The sequence below is a fragment of the Nanorana parkeri genome, unplaced genomic scaffold (assembly GCF_000935625.1).
Source record: "Nanorana parkeri isolate BGI_ZX_2015 unplaced genomic scaffold, ASM93562v1 scaffold934, whole genome shotgun sequence".
In the NCBI taxonomy this organism is placed as follows: domain Eukaryota; kingdom Metazoa; phylum Chordata; class Amphibia; order Anura; family Dicroglossidae; genus Nanorana; species Nanorana parkeri.
Window position 1 is genome coordinate 195,672 of NW_017307202.1, and position 12,122 is coordinate 207,793.

The 12,122-nt window shown below is 42.2% G+C and overlaps 1 protein-coding gene across 1 annotated transcript in view; it reads right to left on the reverse strand.

The window, feature by feature from the left end:
- Positions 1 to 12,122, reverse strand: part of FANCL (Fanconi anemia complementation group L) — a 74,979-nt gene that overhangs the window by 7,644 nt on the left and 55,213 nt on the right. The gene's annotated exons all lie outside the window — the stretch shown is intronic.

Genomic DNA, 12,122 nt, shown 5'->3' on the forward strand with positions numbered 1-12,122 from the left:
CACGCACGCACCAGGTGTGTGTGATTTTCAAGCACGGAGCACAGCAGTTGTCCCCAATATAGAAAATCGGCCATGAACTCTTTGTATTGCTGTATAAAATCCAGGAAGCTTTATTTATAAATTGACTTTAAATCTGCTTGTTGTCATTTAAAGCAAACAGACAGTGTAATCTACAAGTTCTGAAATACTGAATAACAGGAGTTGTGGCATCAGGAGTCAACATTCATTCCATGTCTCTCACCGTTTGGTGCCAATAGAGCACCATGAGGCGCCAAACGACTGTTGACGCTTCACATTCCTGATATGGTATAGCAAGTAACGAAGATTAGAAATAAATCTGCTGGGTGGTCCTACAGGAAATGTATTACTAAAGCTTTCATGCTGGATTTCATACAATACAATTAGGAATATGCTCAACTGATTTTCTACATTGCAGAAATCATAGACTGTAATACAAGCCTGCAATGAATGTTGGGAGTAGCTTATTTATATTCAGAACAATAAAATGATCGGTGATATTGGCATATGATTATTAGCATGTCAGTTTCTTACAGTATGCACCGACTTTCCGCTGAATCTTTATACATCCTATTCTGTCTTACATGGCTCTTTCACTGGCTGTAAGACCCTAACCGTAAACCTGTATTTTCTATAGCGAGAAGTCATTAAAACCTGGATGCCAAGATCAAATTTAGCAGCCTCAGTATGAGTTGGTTGACTTGATCATAACTGAATAAACAAGTTTGCTTTCCTAAATATTTTTTATACTTCTTTTATGGAAGATTTGTATTTGGAACACTGTATTAATACATTCCATGCTAATGTATTTTTTCTCTTAGGCTGGTGAAGGGTCAACAAGTTTTTAAAAATTCATTTTGCACTGAACAGCTTATAATAACACTATCATACAACTATCATAATGCCTCAGTTGTGCAGGAAAATAGTACAGTAAGCATGAATATAAAACAAAGAGGGGTGGGACCTGTGTCACCCAATGGACTTCAAGAAAAGGATTTTACAGTACAAAAATCCTATTTTGTTACCAGTCCAATGAGGGACACAGGAAGCCTTAACCTTTGGGACATCCAAAGGCAGTCCAACTGATGGGTGTGCAACACAAAAAACAAATGCTAACAGGCCCAAGAAAACAACAGAGAACTTGGTTCTTTCTGCAGCTCAAAGACCTGCCTGAAAGAATCTAGGCCCGAAGCTAGCATCAGATGAGGCAGCACCACTTCTTCCTTATAGAAGTTACAAAACATGTCAACAGAAGACGTGGGAAACAGTTGCTTGATGTTGAAAAGCCTAAGAAGTCCTCACATATAGTAGAGAGCACCTTGACAAGAAAGGGTGGAACCCAGCCCTTGACATGATAATAGATGTTGCTCTGCCTGAGCCACCTAGACATGGTGGAACAAGAAGCTGGAGTTATGGGGGTTTAAATATAAAATGGAACAGAGAACTAGTCTTCTTAAAGAAGCAGTGGCTGAGAGATCAACTTTCACAGCCCAGACCACATCCAGATAATGGAGGGAATTTTTCTTTTGGTGAGCTAAAGCAGACAGGGAGGGAAGAACAATGTCCTGAAGAGCCTGAAAAAAATCACCCTGTCCTTATGCAAAATGGGTTCCTTGCAGGATAAGGCCACCAATTCTGAAACTGTCCTTGCAGAGGTGATAACTACAAGAAACACCCCCTTGTGAGCAAGGAGAGGGTCTACTTCCTGTGTAGTAGACCCTCTACACTGGAAGTGTAGACACAGGGACACACTGACACAGGGATTCCTGTGTCAGTAACTTGCCTTTTCCTGCAATAGGAATCCCTAATTTTGGCATTTACAAGCAGAAGCTGTCACCCATTCAAGTTAATGATCAGGTGACAGCTGCCGCTTGTAAACCCCAGATTAGGGATTGCTACTGCAGGAAAACACAAATTCCTGACGTAGGAATCCCTAATTGCACCTGTTTACTGATGGTGTAGACATCTGCAGCCTGGAATTATGTTGTACTCCGATATCCACAGATGCGCTCCAGCACCCTCTCCCACGGAGCAATGAGGATCACCAGAATACACTCCATCTTGATCCTGCGAAGCAGATGAGGAAGAAATGTAAGGGGGGAAAAAGCATACATCTGGGTGTGCTGATTCCACTGAACCACCAGAGCATCCACTGGTTCTGTTAGAGGATTCATGTACCAGTAGACAAAACAACTCAGTGCATGTAAACCTACTGGCCCATAGGTTCAGCAATACACTGTCTCCTTCTGCAACCAGGTCTTAGAACACCTCCATGTGTAGTCCCTTGAGCCTATGCTGGCTGCGTAAATCTCCCTGCCCATTGTCTATGCAATGTACACATCTAAAAAGTGGACCCTCCAGTAGGATGCTCCAATGCTGCAGAGAGAGTCAAATTCTCCAAAGTTCCAGGATGTTGATCGGGAGACAAGACTCCTCTGACAAAGTCCCCACAGCAACAGGGTGTCCAGGACTTCTCCCCAGCTCGACAAGCTGGCAACTGTCTTGAGGATATTCCAAAAGACAGGAAGCAAGGACTTCCCTGACTACAGAGCTAGATTCCTGAGCTACCAGGCCAAGGACAACCTGGTCCTCGGTAATAGACGAATTGACATGTATAGAGATCAGATCAACTTGTCCCACAACATAATGTTGCAATGTAGCGGTCTGCAGTAAAACTGGCCAAATGAGACTGCCTCAAAAGGGGGCTACCATTAGACCTAAAACTCTCCTGCACTGGAGAGTTCAAATCTAAGGCTGGAGTGTCAGAGACAGGAGATTCCCAGCAAACCATCACAGCTAAAAAATAAGGCTAAAGCCATCTTCTCCACACATTCTAGAAGTGAGCAATCAACTGTACCAGCAGATGGATCTCTCTTAAGGGATTTTTTGATCAAACATGGTTTGACCAAGTAAGGTCACATCTAGGATTGGATGGACAGAACCCGTTAATGAGACCAGAGCTCTAGAAAGGGCTTCCAATGGCTTATAACAGCAACAGTATAGTAGGCGGCTTGATAAGGCGGGGAACTACTGAAACCACAGTGGGAACAAACCACTTCTCCACAAAATCCTTACTAAATGGATATAAAGCTAATAAACAGTAAGGCCTGGTTCACACCTAGGCGTTTTTGAGCAGTAGGAAAAGCCCTTTTAAAGGAGAACTATGGGGTCAGGGCTTTTCCCCATAGTTCTCCTTAGGGTAACGGGAGGACACAAACTTGCGTCCTCCCGTCACCCTAAGCTCAGTATACCGCGAGCTGCAGCACGCAGTATACTGAGACGCCGCAGCCGGAGCGGATCCCGACATCGATATCCGCCCAGCTGTGTGAGTGACAGCTGGCTCTGCCTATCTAGAGGCAGAGCCAGCTGTACCCTCCCCCATCCGCTCCGCCAGTCAGCGCTGGTGGATCGGAGTGGGGGGAATCCAGCCCCTCCCCTGTCACGGCAGAGAGCCGTGACAGGATCGAGAAGTAAGCGAACACCGGTATGTGTTCACTCACTTCCCGATCTACTGAGCCGACCTGCGACAGTCTCATTGTCACAGGTCGGCTAGAACTAGAAAAGGCTAGAAAAGCACTCACCTCATAGCTCTCCTTTAAACGCCCAACACAATAAATCCCATGATTTGAAATGGCCCCTGTTCACACCGGAGAAGCAAAAAGTACATAAGCTTCTTTTGGCAGTTTCAAACTCGTTTTTCCCCCATAGACTTCAATGGAAACTCAAGAAAACGGCAGACGCAGGTTGCACATTTTCATGTGCGTTCGCCCATTAACCGCAATGTTTCTTAAGCAGTCAGTCAAAACGCGCGTCTTTAGGATGCTTCCAATCTCCACAGAGAAATTATTGGAAAAGTGGGTGCAAAGGGAAAGTCGTTGGGGCCATAGAGTTTTTAAATGACCCAGCACTGCAAACAGCACCGGTAGAAGTAATAGGCTGATCCCCAATTTTCAGAGTGTTGCTTCAAAATAAGTCAGAATAGTCCCCTTAACTTTGGAGCAATAGCAGTAGACTGAGATTCTTCATGGGTGAAGCTCATCCATCAAGGATAGAGGCGACTCAGAATCGGAGTTTCTGCAGCTGATGGCTTCAACTACACTAGGGCCGCAGGCAAACCAGGTATGGAAACTGTAGGAGAGGGTGCTGGAGCGCATCTGTGGATATCGAAGGACAACACAATTCCAGGCGGCATATGTCTGCACCATCAGTAAACACGATGCAAGAAGCTCCAAAGCCATTTCATGAATGTGAGTTGGGGGCCACATTCACACCTGTATCTTTAGGTGCAATTAGGGATTCCTAAGTCAGGAATTTGTGTTTTCCTGCAGTAGGAATCCCTAATCTGGGGTTTACAAGCGGCAGCTGTCATCTGATCATTAACTTGAACGGGTGACAGCTTCTGCTTGTAAATGCCAAAATTAGGGATTCCTACTGCAGGAAAAGGCAAGTTACTGACACAGGAATCCCTAAACGCACCTAAACTTACAGGTGTGAATGGGGCCTTATACACACATACATATACACAAGAATACAATTTCACACACAGATACGCACAAATCCACAACTCCCCCCAGTCCCCCTCACAATAATACACTCCTCCCATAATAATACATTCCCCCCATTCCACCTCTACAATAATACACTCCCCGTTACACCTACATAAAATAAAACAGAGAGCCCCCTCACCTGCATATGTTTCTGCAGGGAGAAGGTGCTGAGGCACAATCCCTGGTGACCCAGGAGTTGATTTGTAAGATCTGGTGCAGACCTTACTAATCCATCCTTTCAGCTGGCGTTCAGTGAGGACGCAGGCCGAAAAGATCCGAGTGTCGGCAGTGACAGGAGCAGCCCTGAAGTCTGCATCCGACAGAGATGCAGACAGTGTAGCTGCTCCCGCAAGTCAAGTACATGGTCCGTGACTGTGTGCCTAACTGGTCAGCTGGCCGCAGAGTACCGTTTGCGGGCCGGTACTTTGAGACCCCTGTCCTAATGGTTTTAAATAATCTTCAGCACCCATTAAAGGACTGCTTTGTCCCAGCAGTAGTCTGCAGATAAGCAAGTGGGATTGCGAGCAATACTGATTGCAGAGTTATAGATGAGCTCCAGGAAACTTGTATGAACCATTGCAGTGGGGCTACCCCCACACTGCAAGGGTTAAATACTTGTATAGGTCTAGGTTCAAAAATAACCAAGTCATACTCACCCAAAGCTCCGAGCCAGCCAGCAGTGCTCCCTCCACCTATGCTACAACATTAGAACATTCCTCAGAGTGCTCACATCCATACACAGTGTACAGAATATGATGATTTACAGGACCTTAGATTGCTGCAGCGGAGGGATAGAGGCTGTAAGGAGCGGTCTAAGAGCAAGCCGGCTCCACAGTTCAGGTGAGTAGAACTTTTTTTTTTTTAACCTAGACAAAAACAAGCCCTTAACCTTTGCAGTGCGGGGGTAGCCCCACTGCAAAGTTTAATAAAACAAAATTCCCAGAGTTCTTCTTTAACCCCTTCGTGACGGGAGACGTACACTGTACGTCCAGCCACAAAGGGACCAAATGACTTGTCACGTACACTGTACAAAATTTTTATGAGAAAATTAGCTTGTGATAAAATAACGAACACGGTTAAAATCATTCCTGCTGCTTAGTGAATTGACCCCATGATGTCCAGTATTGTAGGGCTCCAAGAGACGTAAAGCTTGTTTTCCATGAAGGGGGTTCTACTGCACAAGTATTGATGGACACAGCAAGAAGCCAATAAGAACCTCTTATTGTGGTAGCTGAAAACAATTACTTTTGCTTGGTTATTTACATTGAGATTTCACAATATTGATTTATACATTAAGATTTTTAGGACAACTGCAGTATAATCAAAATCAGAGCTGACAACACATATTGACAAGTGTGTAGAAATTTCCTAATGGGAAAAATTAGGGAGCAGATGAGTTAGAAGGGTTTTATCGGCTTACATGGTCTCAACGTGGTTTGGTATTGTATGCGTGGTGGAACAGGAACAAAATGATGGCAGATGTCTACTGATCTGTCGTTCTCAACAGCATTGAGGTGCATTCTAACCAAGCAAATTCCAAAAATGTGCTCCACGCATTAAAGGTTTTTGATTATAAAAGGGTAAGGGAAAATATAAGTACTACATATGTCTATACCAGTTGTGTCCATTGTAGATAATTCTCACTTCTAGACTGCTTTGTATATGTAATGTGTTTATTTTTTTAGCATTGAGTGCCGTGTCAGAGCTGTGTAAATCCCAGGACTGAAAAAACAGCAATGCAAATCCTTTGGCAGGTAAAACAGCTGTACTGTATGTATTTAATTTGTGTATTTGCCCATTTTCCAGGCATTCAGCCCTAGTAGTGAGGTCTCTGCCTTGGTTAATTTGATATGATTTAAGTTGGTGAGAAACTAACATTTTACTTATTTCATATGTTACTTTTAAATTGAGGAGCCAGTGTCCTTAGAGTTTACACAATTCCATACTTGCCCTCAGATTCGACCAATAAAAGCAAGCGATGGAACTAATTTGATGATTGAATATGGCACCCGATGGAATAGGGGCGCACACACACACAATGCCCATTCGAATGCAGATGGCGGGGGCGACAGGGTTGGATTTCATTTTTTAAATTTTATTATTTTTTACTTTTTTTAATCAATTATTTTACCTTATCTTTATTGCTATCACACAGGGGATAGCAAGCCCCTATGTGATAACGTTTTGAAGTGACAGTCTCTCTTTATGGAGCCTGTCCACCCAATAGAGAAGATTGAGCACAGTATTGTGCTCGATCTCCTGTGCACCCCGGCTTGTGACAGCTGAGACAGGAAACTCTGTGAGTACAGCACTCCTCTCTCGCTCCTGTCTCACTGATCACACAAAGCAGATTGAAGCTTGGACATTCTCCGGTCTGCTCTCTATCCTGAAGTCATTTGCTGAGGTTCCGGGCCCCCAAAACCACAACAGGGAGGTGGGGCAGAACAAGCAGGCTGCTACACTTGATCTGGGCGGCTGTACAGCTGCCCAGATCACTTGTACAAAACGAGCAGCGGCTCCCCTGCTTTTTCTACATTTCGGGTTAGTTCACACCAGAAACTGCATCACAACTACGTGTGTCTGCGCAGTTGCATTGCAATCAGTTTTGATGCGGGTTTTTTTTTCTTACTAAAATGCTAATTAGACAATCAGAGTATAGCTTGGCAGTTATCTCCCTCCACTTTCCCATCTTCTGCCGATTGGTTTTATAGTTGGGATGCTTAGGATCATAGAGCAGTGGACAGTCCTCCACATATTTTAGAAAGATGTCAGCATCCACATTGTTCCACTATCTCCTCTAACTACAAAGAAGAAGTCCCTGGATGATGACACAATCAATTCTGTGTTTTGATGCGTTCCGGTGCGATCCGATGCAACTAAAATAGGACGAGCAGTATTTTTTCTGACTGCATCTGAACGGATTGCAATGGTGTGAATACAGCACAAGAAAGCCCATAGGAAAGCATTGTGATGCATTTTGGCTGCAGCAGTCAAACTGAACAGACTGCACCACAACTGCATCTAGTGTGAACTAACACCCTTTGCCGCAGGGCTAAATGTAGAAATAAAGCACCTGCCCGAAACTTCATGTCTACGGCGTTGGGTTAATGGAATTGTGCAGCCCTGGTACCAACAAAGGGATGTACTTGAGAAGGGATGTACTTTAGAGCATATTTTACAATTGAGGTAATCCCAAGCCCTCCTTAAAAAATACAGCAACACAACAAAAATATCAACGTCACCCAATGTAGCTGAATGCTTATCGTCTAACACTGTAGATTGTAAGCTCTCACAAGCAGGGTCCTCTATACCTTTTGTATGGCATTGTATTGTAATCCCCCCCTTATATGTTGTAAAGCACTATGGGAACTGTTGGTGCTAAAATACTGTCGAATAAATATAATAAAAAATACAAAAATGCTATTCAGATCATTTGTAACTAGAAGGGAAGGTAGATCTAGGAAATCCAATTTACTACTTGTCATAGACCAAGATTATATAGCTATAGTATATCAGGGACACCTTGGACTACAAGAACAACATAGACCAAGATTGCCTGGCTCATACCTATGAGTGTAGAGGGTCCAGCAGTAAAATGATTAGAGCAAGGGTGGCCAAACCTCTCACCACCAATTCCCTTTAGGCTGGGTTCACACCTGAGCGTTTTTTTTAATTTCACTGGCGGTATGGTTTTTTTCCCCCTTTATTTTCTCTATTTTTAAAAAAGAAAAATGTATTATTTTTTTAGTTTCACTTTTAAACTTCCCGTCGGCTCCGCCCCCTGTGACGCGGCTGCTCGCAAGGGACGGAACCCGGAAGTCGGCAGCCGCCGAAGTCACAGCGGGGATCGCGGACAATGGCAACGCACGCCAAAACGCCCCAAAGAAGCTACTGTACTTTGGGTGTAAGGCGTTTGGCAGCGCGTCCCTACGCGCTGTAAAACGCCCAGGTGGGAATCATGCCCATAGGCAATCATTGGTTTTCACATGTTGAACGTTTTACAGCGCGTAGGAATGCGCTGTAAAACGCCCAGGTGTGAACCAGGCCTTACTGACAGATCTACTTCACTATGGCTGACCTTACATATCTATAAGTAGCTGGCTAAACAGTCCAGAAGTGCTGGGTGCAGGCATAGCCCTAAATAGATCATGAAGATTGCACTTAGAGATTGCTGCTCATTTGATTTTAAAGCCATGTGAAGCTGGATGCCAACAAAGTCAATAATAACATGAATTAGGCAAGTGTGCTTAATCAGAGTCATGTGGCTTTAAAAGACAAAAAAAGTCTTAGAAGGAAGCTGTGAATGTGGCATTCATTCTCTCTTTGGGATCCTGCTTGATATGTGAATTAAATAATGTGTCAACCTTTTTACTTTGTTGCCTGCCTCTAAGTAGTTGTCTTGATTATGCCCTAACCTGGGATTCTCTTTTTTAATGATGTTTGCTGCTTGGTACAAAAGCTGTGCAATCATTGTGTATGTAGTATGCAATTACAGTGCGGGCAACTCTTTGCTCACAATTTCCTTTATCAAACAATCTCTAGTAATAACAGGCTCTGTTGAGCGGCAATATTGTCTTAAAAAAATCCTTAAAGAGAATATAAATAGTGTTTTATAGTATATATTTCCTTAAATTATTAAGCTCAATACTAACAAATGCATTAATTTCTAGCCAGTTAAAAAATAAATTATGCAAGGTATTTCATATTTTACAATTTTAGCCAGCAGGTGGCAAGCTCTAAGAAAACCCGCAGCCTTTAACAGCCTAAAAAGCAGTTAGTGTTGTAAAATAGATCTGAAAAGGAAAAGAGATCATTTTAAACAGGCTGCTAAATGACTCAAAAGAGGGCAAAGCCCCTCATCCCCTTCTACTAGAGACTGGACTGTCTGGATTAATCAATTATACACAGGCTGCCAAAGAGCACGCAGGCAGAGCTAGGTTTTCCTATTATCATAGAAGCATCCTGTATTAAATATGTATCTGTAAAATAAAGATTGTACATAAATTAAAATATATAAAAAAAAAACAATTTCTAAACTCCAAAACACGAAAAAGACAATGTTTAACATCTAACTAAAGCCTTACAGCTTTTTATCTCTTAATTGTCCTGGGCCCTGCATGATCGGAGTCTTTTTTTTTTCTTCGATAAAGCCTGAAAATAGATTTCTTTCTTAGTGAAAATGCTGCTGCCTGTCCTCCCACTTTAGTGCCCTAAGCTGTCATAGCTGAGTAAAAGCCACACTCCATATCCCAAGTGTCCTCATACAGACCTGTATCACAGAGAGCAAAGGGGTCAGTCTGATCAGGTCTGTAACCCTGTGCTGATTACTGGGAGCACTGGGTCTAACCCTGGTGCCTATAGGACTGTATAGTCATATTGCCAGGTCTATTCACAAAAGGGTGAAGAGTTTGGAGAAGGCAGGAGAAGTGAACAATCTAGGACAACATAGCTGATTTGGAAAAATTCTTCAATTCAGCTCACTTTCCAGTTCAGCTATGTTGTCCTAGATTGTTCACTTCTCCTGCCTTCCCCAAACTCTTCACCCTTTTGGACAGGGACACCCCTGTCCAAAAAAACGGTACAATTATACTTTAAGGCATCAAGAGAAAAAGAGAGAAGTCCCCTTTTTGAAACTTCCTTGATAAAACGTATTCAGTGCTAAACGCACTCTCAAGTTACAACTTCAGTTTGTTTAAACTGGTCCTTGCTCTATATCTACTCAAAAAAAACAGGAGGTTTAGTAGATCCACACGGATTCTTGAATTCCGTTAAAGATATGGTTTCTGCCGTGTTACAAGTTTGCTCGTTGCACCTATGGATACTTGACAGTGGACCTCCTCTACCTTTTTTGATGAGCGGACAAAAGCTATTGTGAGTGTACTCTACTTACCTTTCATTATAACAAAAAGTGAATTCTTTTTCAAATACGATTTTGCTATTATCATTTGCGGGACTGAAATCTCTCTAACCTGAAAGATACTCTTTCTCTCCGGAAAACTCATATCCCCAAAAAGCAAATTCATTACAGGGGTGCACCGATCACTTTATTGTTCTGCCTAGATGCAATTTCACTTAGCCGGGTGCTTTCCTATGTAAATGTAAATGTTTGTTTGTGTTTTGATACATGTGTTCTATGAATTTTAAAAAGACAAAGTTAGTTTAATAGATTACATTTTATCTGACAATATTGCATATTTGGATGCATGGCGGGATCCCCTTTTGGGTTTTTTTGGGGTGTCTTTCTTTCCTTTTGTGAATAACCCTGTTAGACACTCAACACAACTGCCGTGACAGGAAATTAAGAGTACCAATATGAAAATGGGGTTTGTTATTACAATCTCGGTCTGCACATCTATTTCTGTAATTTTAATTGGGTGTTAGGGTAACACTAACAAAAAAAATGATTTGCCTTTAAGGTCCAGTTATACCTACTGCAGGAAAAGCTAGGCAGATGTATGGTACGTCCAGGCTGTGGTTTGGTGAGAAAGGGTTAAAGGAAACTTATGACAACTGCCAACCATTGCACATTAACTTTAAATTACATGTGCCACTGACAGCCCCTGGGGTAGAACCAGATCTTGGTACACTTTATTCTTAAGTATTTTGCAATCTGGGCTCTAAGTGCTCTAAAAGTAAAGTGCCTTAGAAAATTGCAGGCTTCTCAACTCTTAATAAAAATAGTGAGACTTCAGAAATGACTTTGAAGTGTGATAGATTAGGTAAATATTGAGCATTTAAAGATAATAGTTGGAGAAAATTATTTGTTTGTTCTGCATGGTAATTATTACTATATTATAGTTCTTGCACTATACCCCCTGCTGTCTGCAGCACAGTACATTACCTAAAAACACAATATTGATTTTAGGATGATTTTGGCAGAAGCAAACCCAAATTGAGGTATTCTAAGGGGAAATATATAAAATGATAATCAACATTAGGTTGATAACATATCTGGTGAATGGATGCAAATATGACTGTAATGACAATCTAGAGACACTCTAACTTGTACATTTAAAATTGCAATATGTAAGTTTGTTAAAGAAAACTATTATATTTCTTTGCCTTAAAAATGTTATTTAGGGCAGCGCTCTCTTCTACACTCAACTTAAAACAGTGTTTTGGTTTTTTTTGGAAAGCTTTAGGGCTCATGTACACAGGCTTGTGTTTGCTTTACATAGTTGGTGAGGCTGAATAAAGACACGTCCATCAGGTTCGAACTATATAATGTGGGTGCATGTCGTGTGTATATAATGCTAGGAATTTAAATAACACTGTGTGTTTTGTTAACTAAGGAACTCATCCAAGTGTTTTTTGAAGCAGCTTATGTGTCCCGCTGATACAGCTATCTGTGAAAGTGAAGTCCACATTTTTACTACTCTTAAAGTAAAATATTCCTTACACAGTTTAAGATTATACCTCATCCCCTTTAACTTCTTGTTGTGCGCATCTTCCTCAAGGTGCTTGGTTTAAGTGGTTAATTCCCAGTACTGCAGTCCCCATTGATGAGTTTGTAAACTGCGATCATGTCGCCTCTTAAGGCCCCGTTCACAGCCGCGC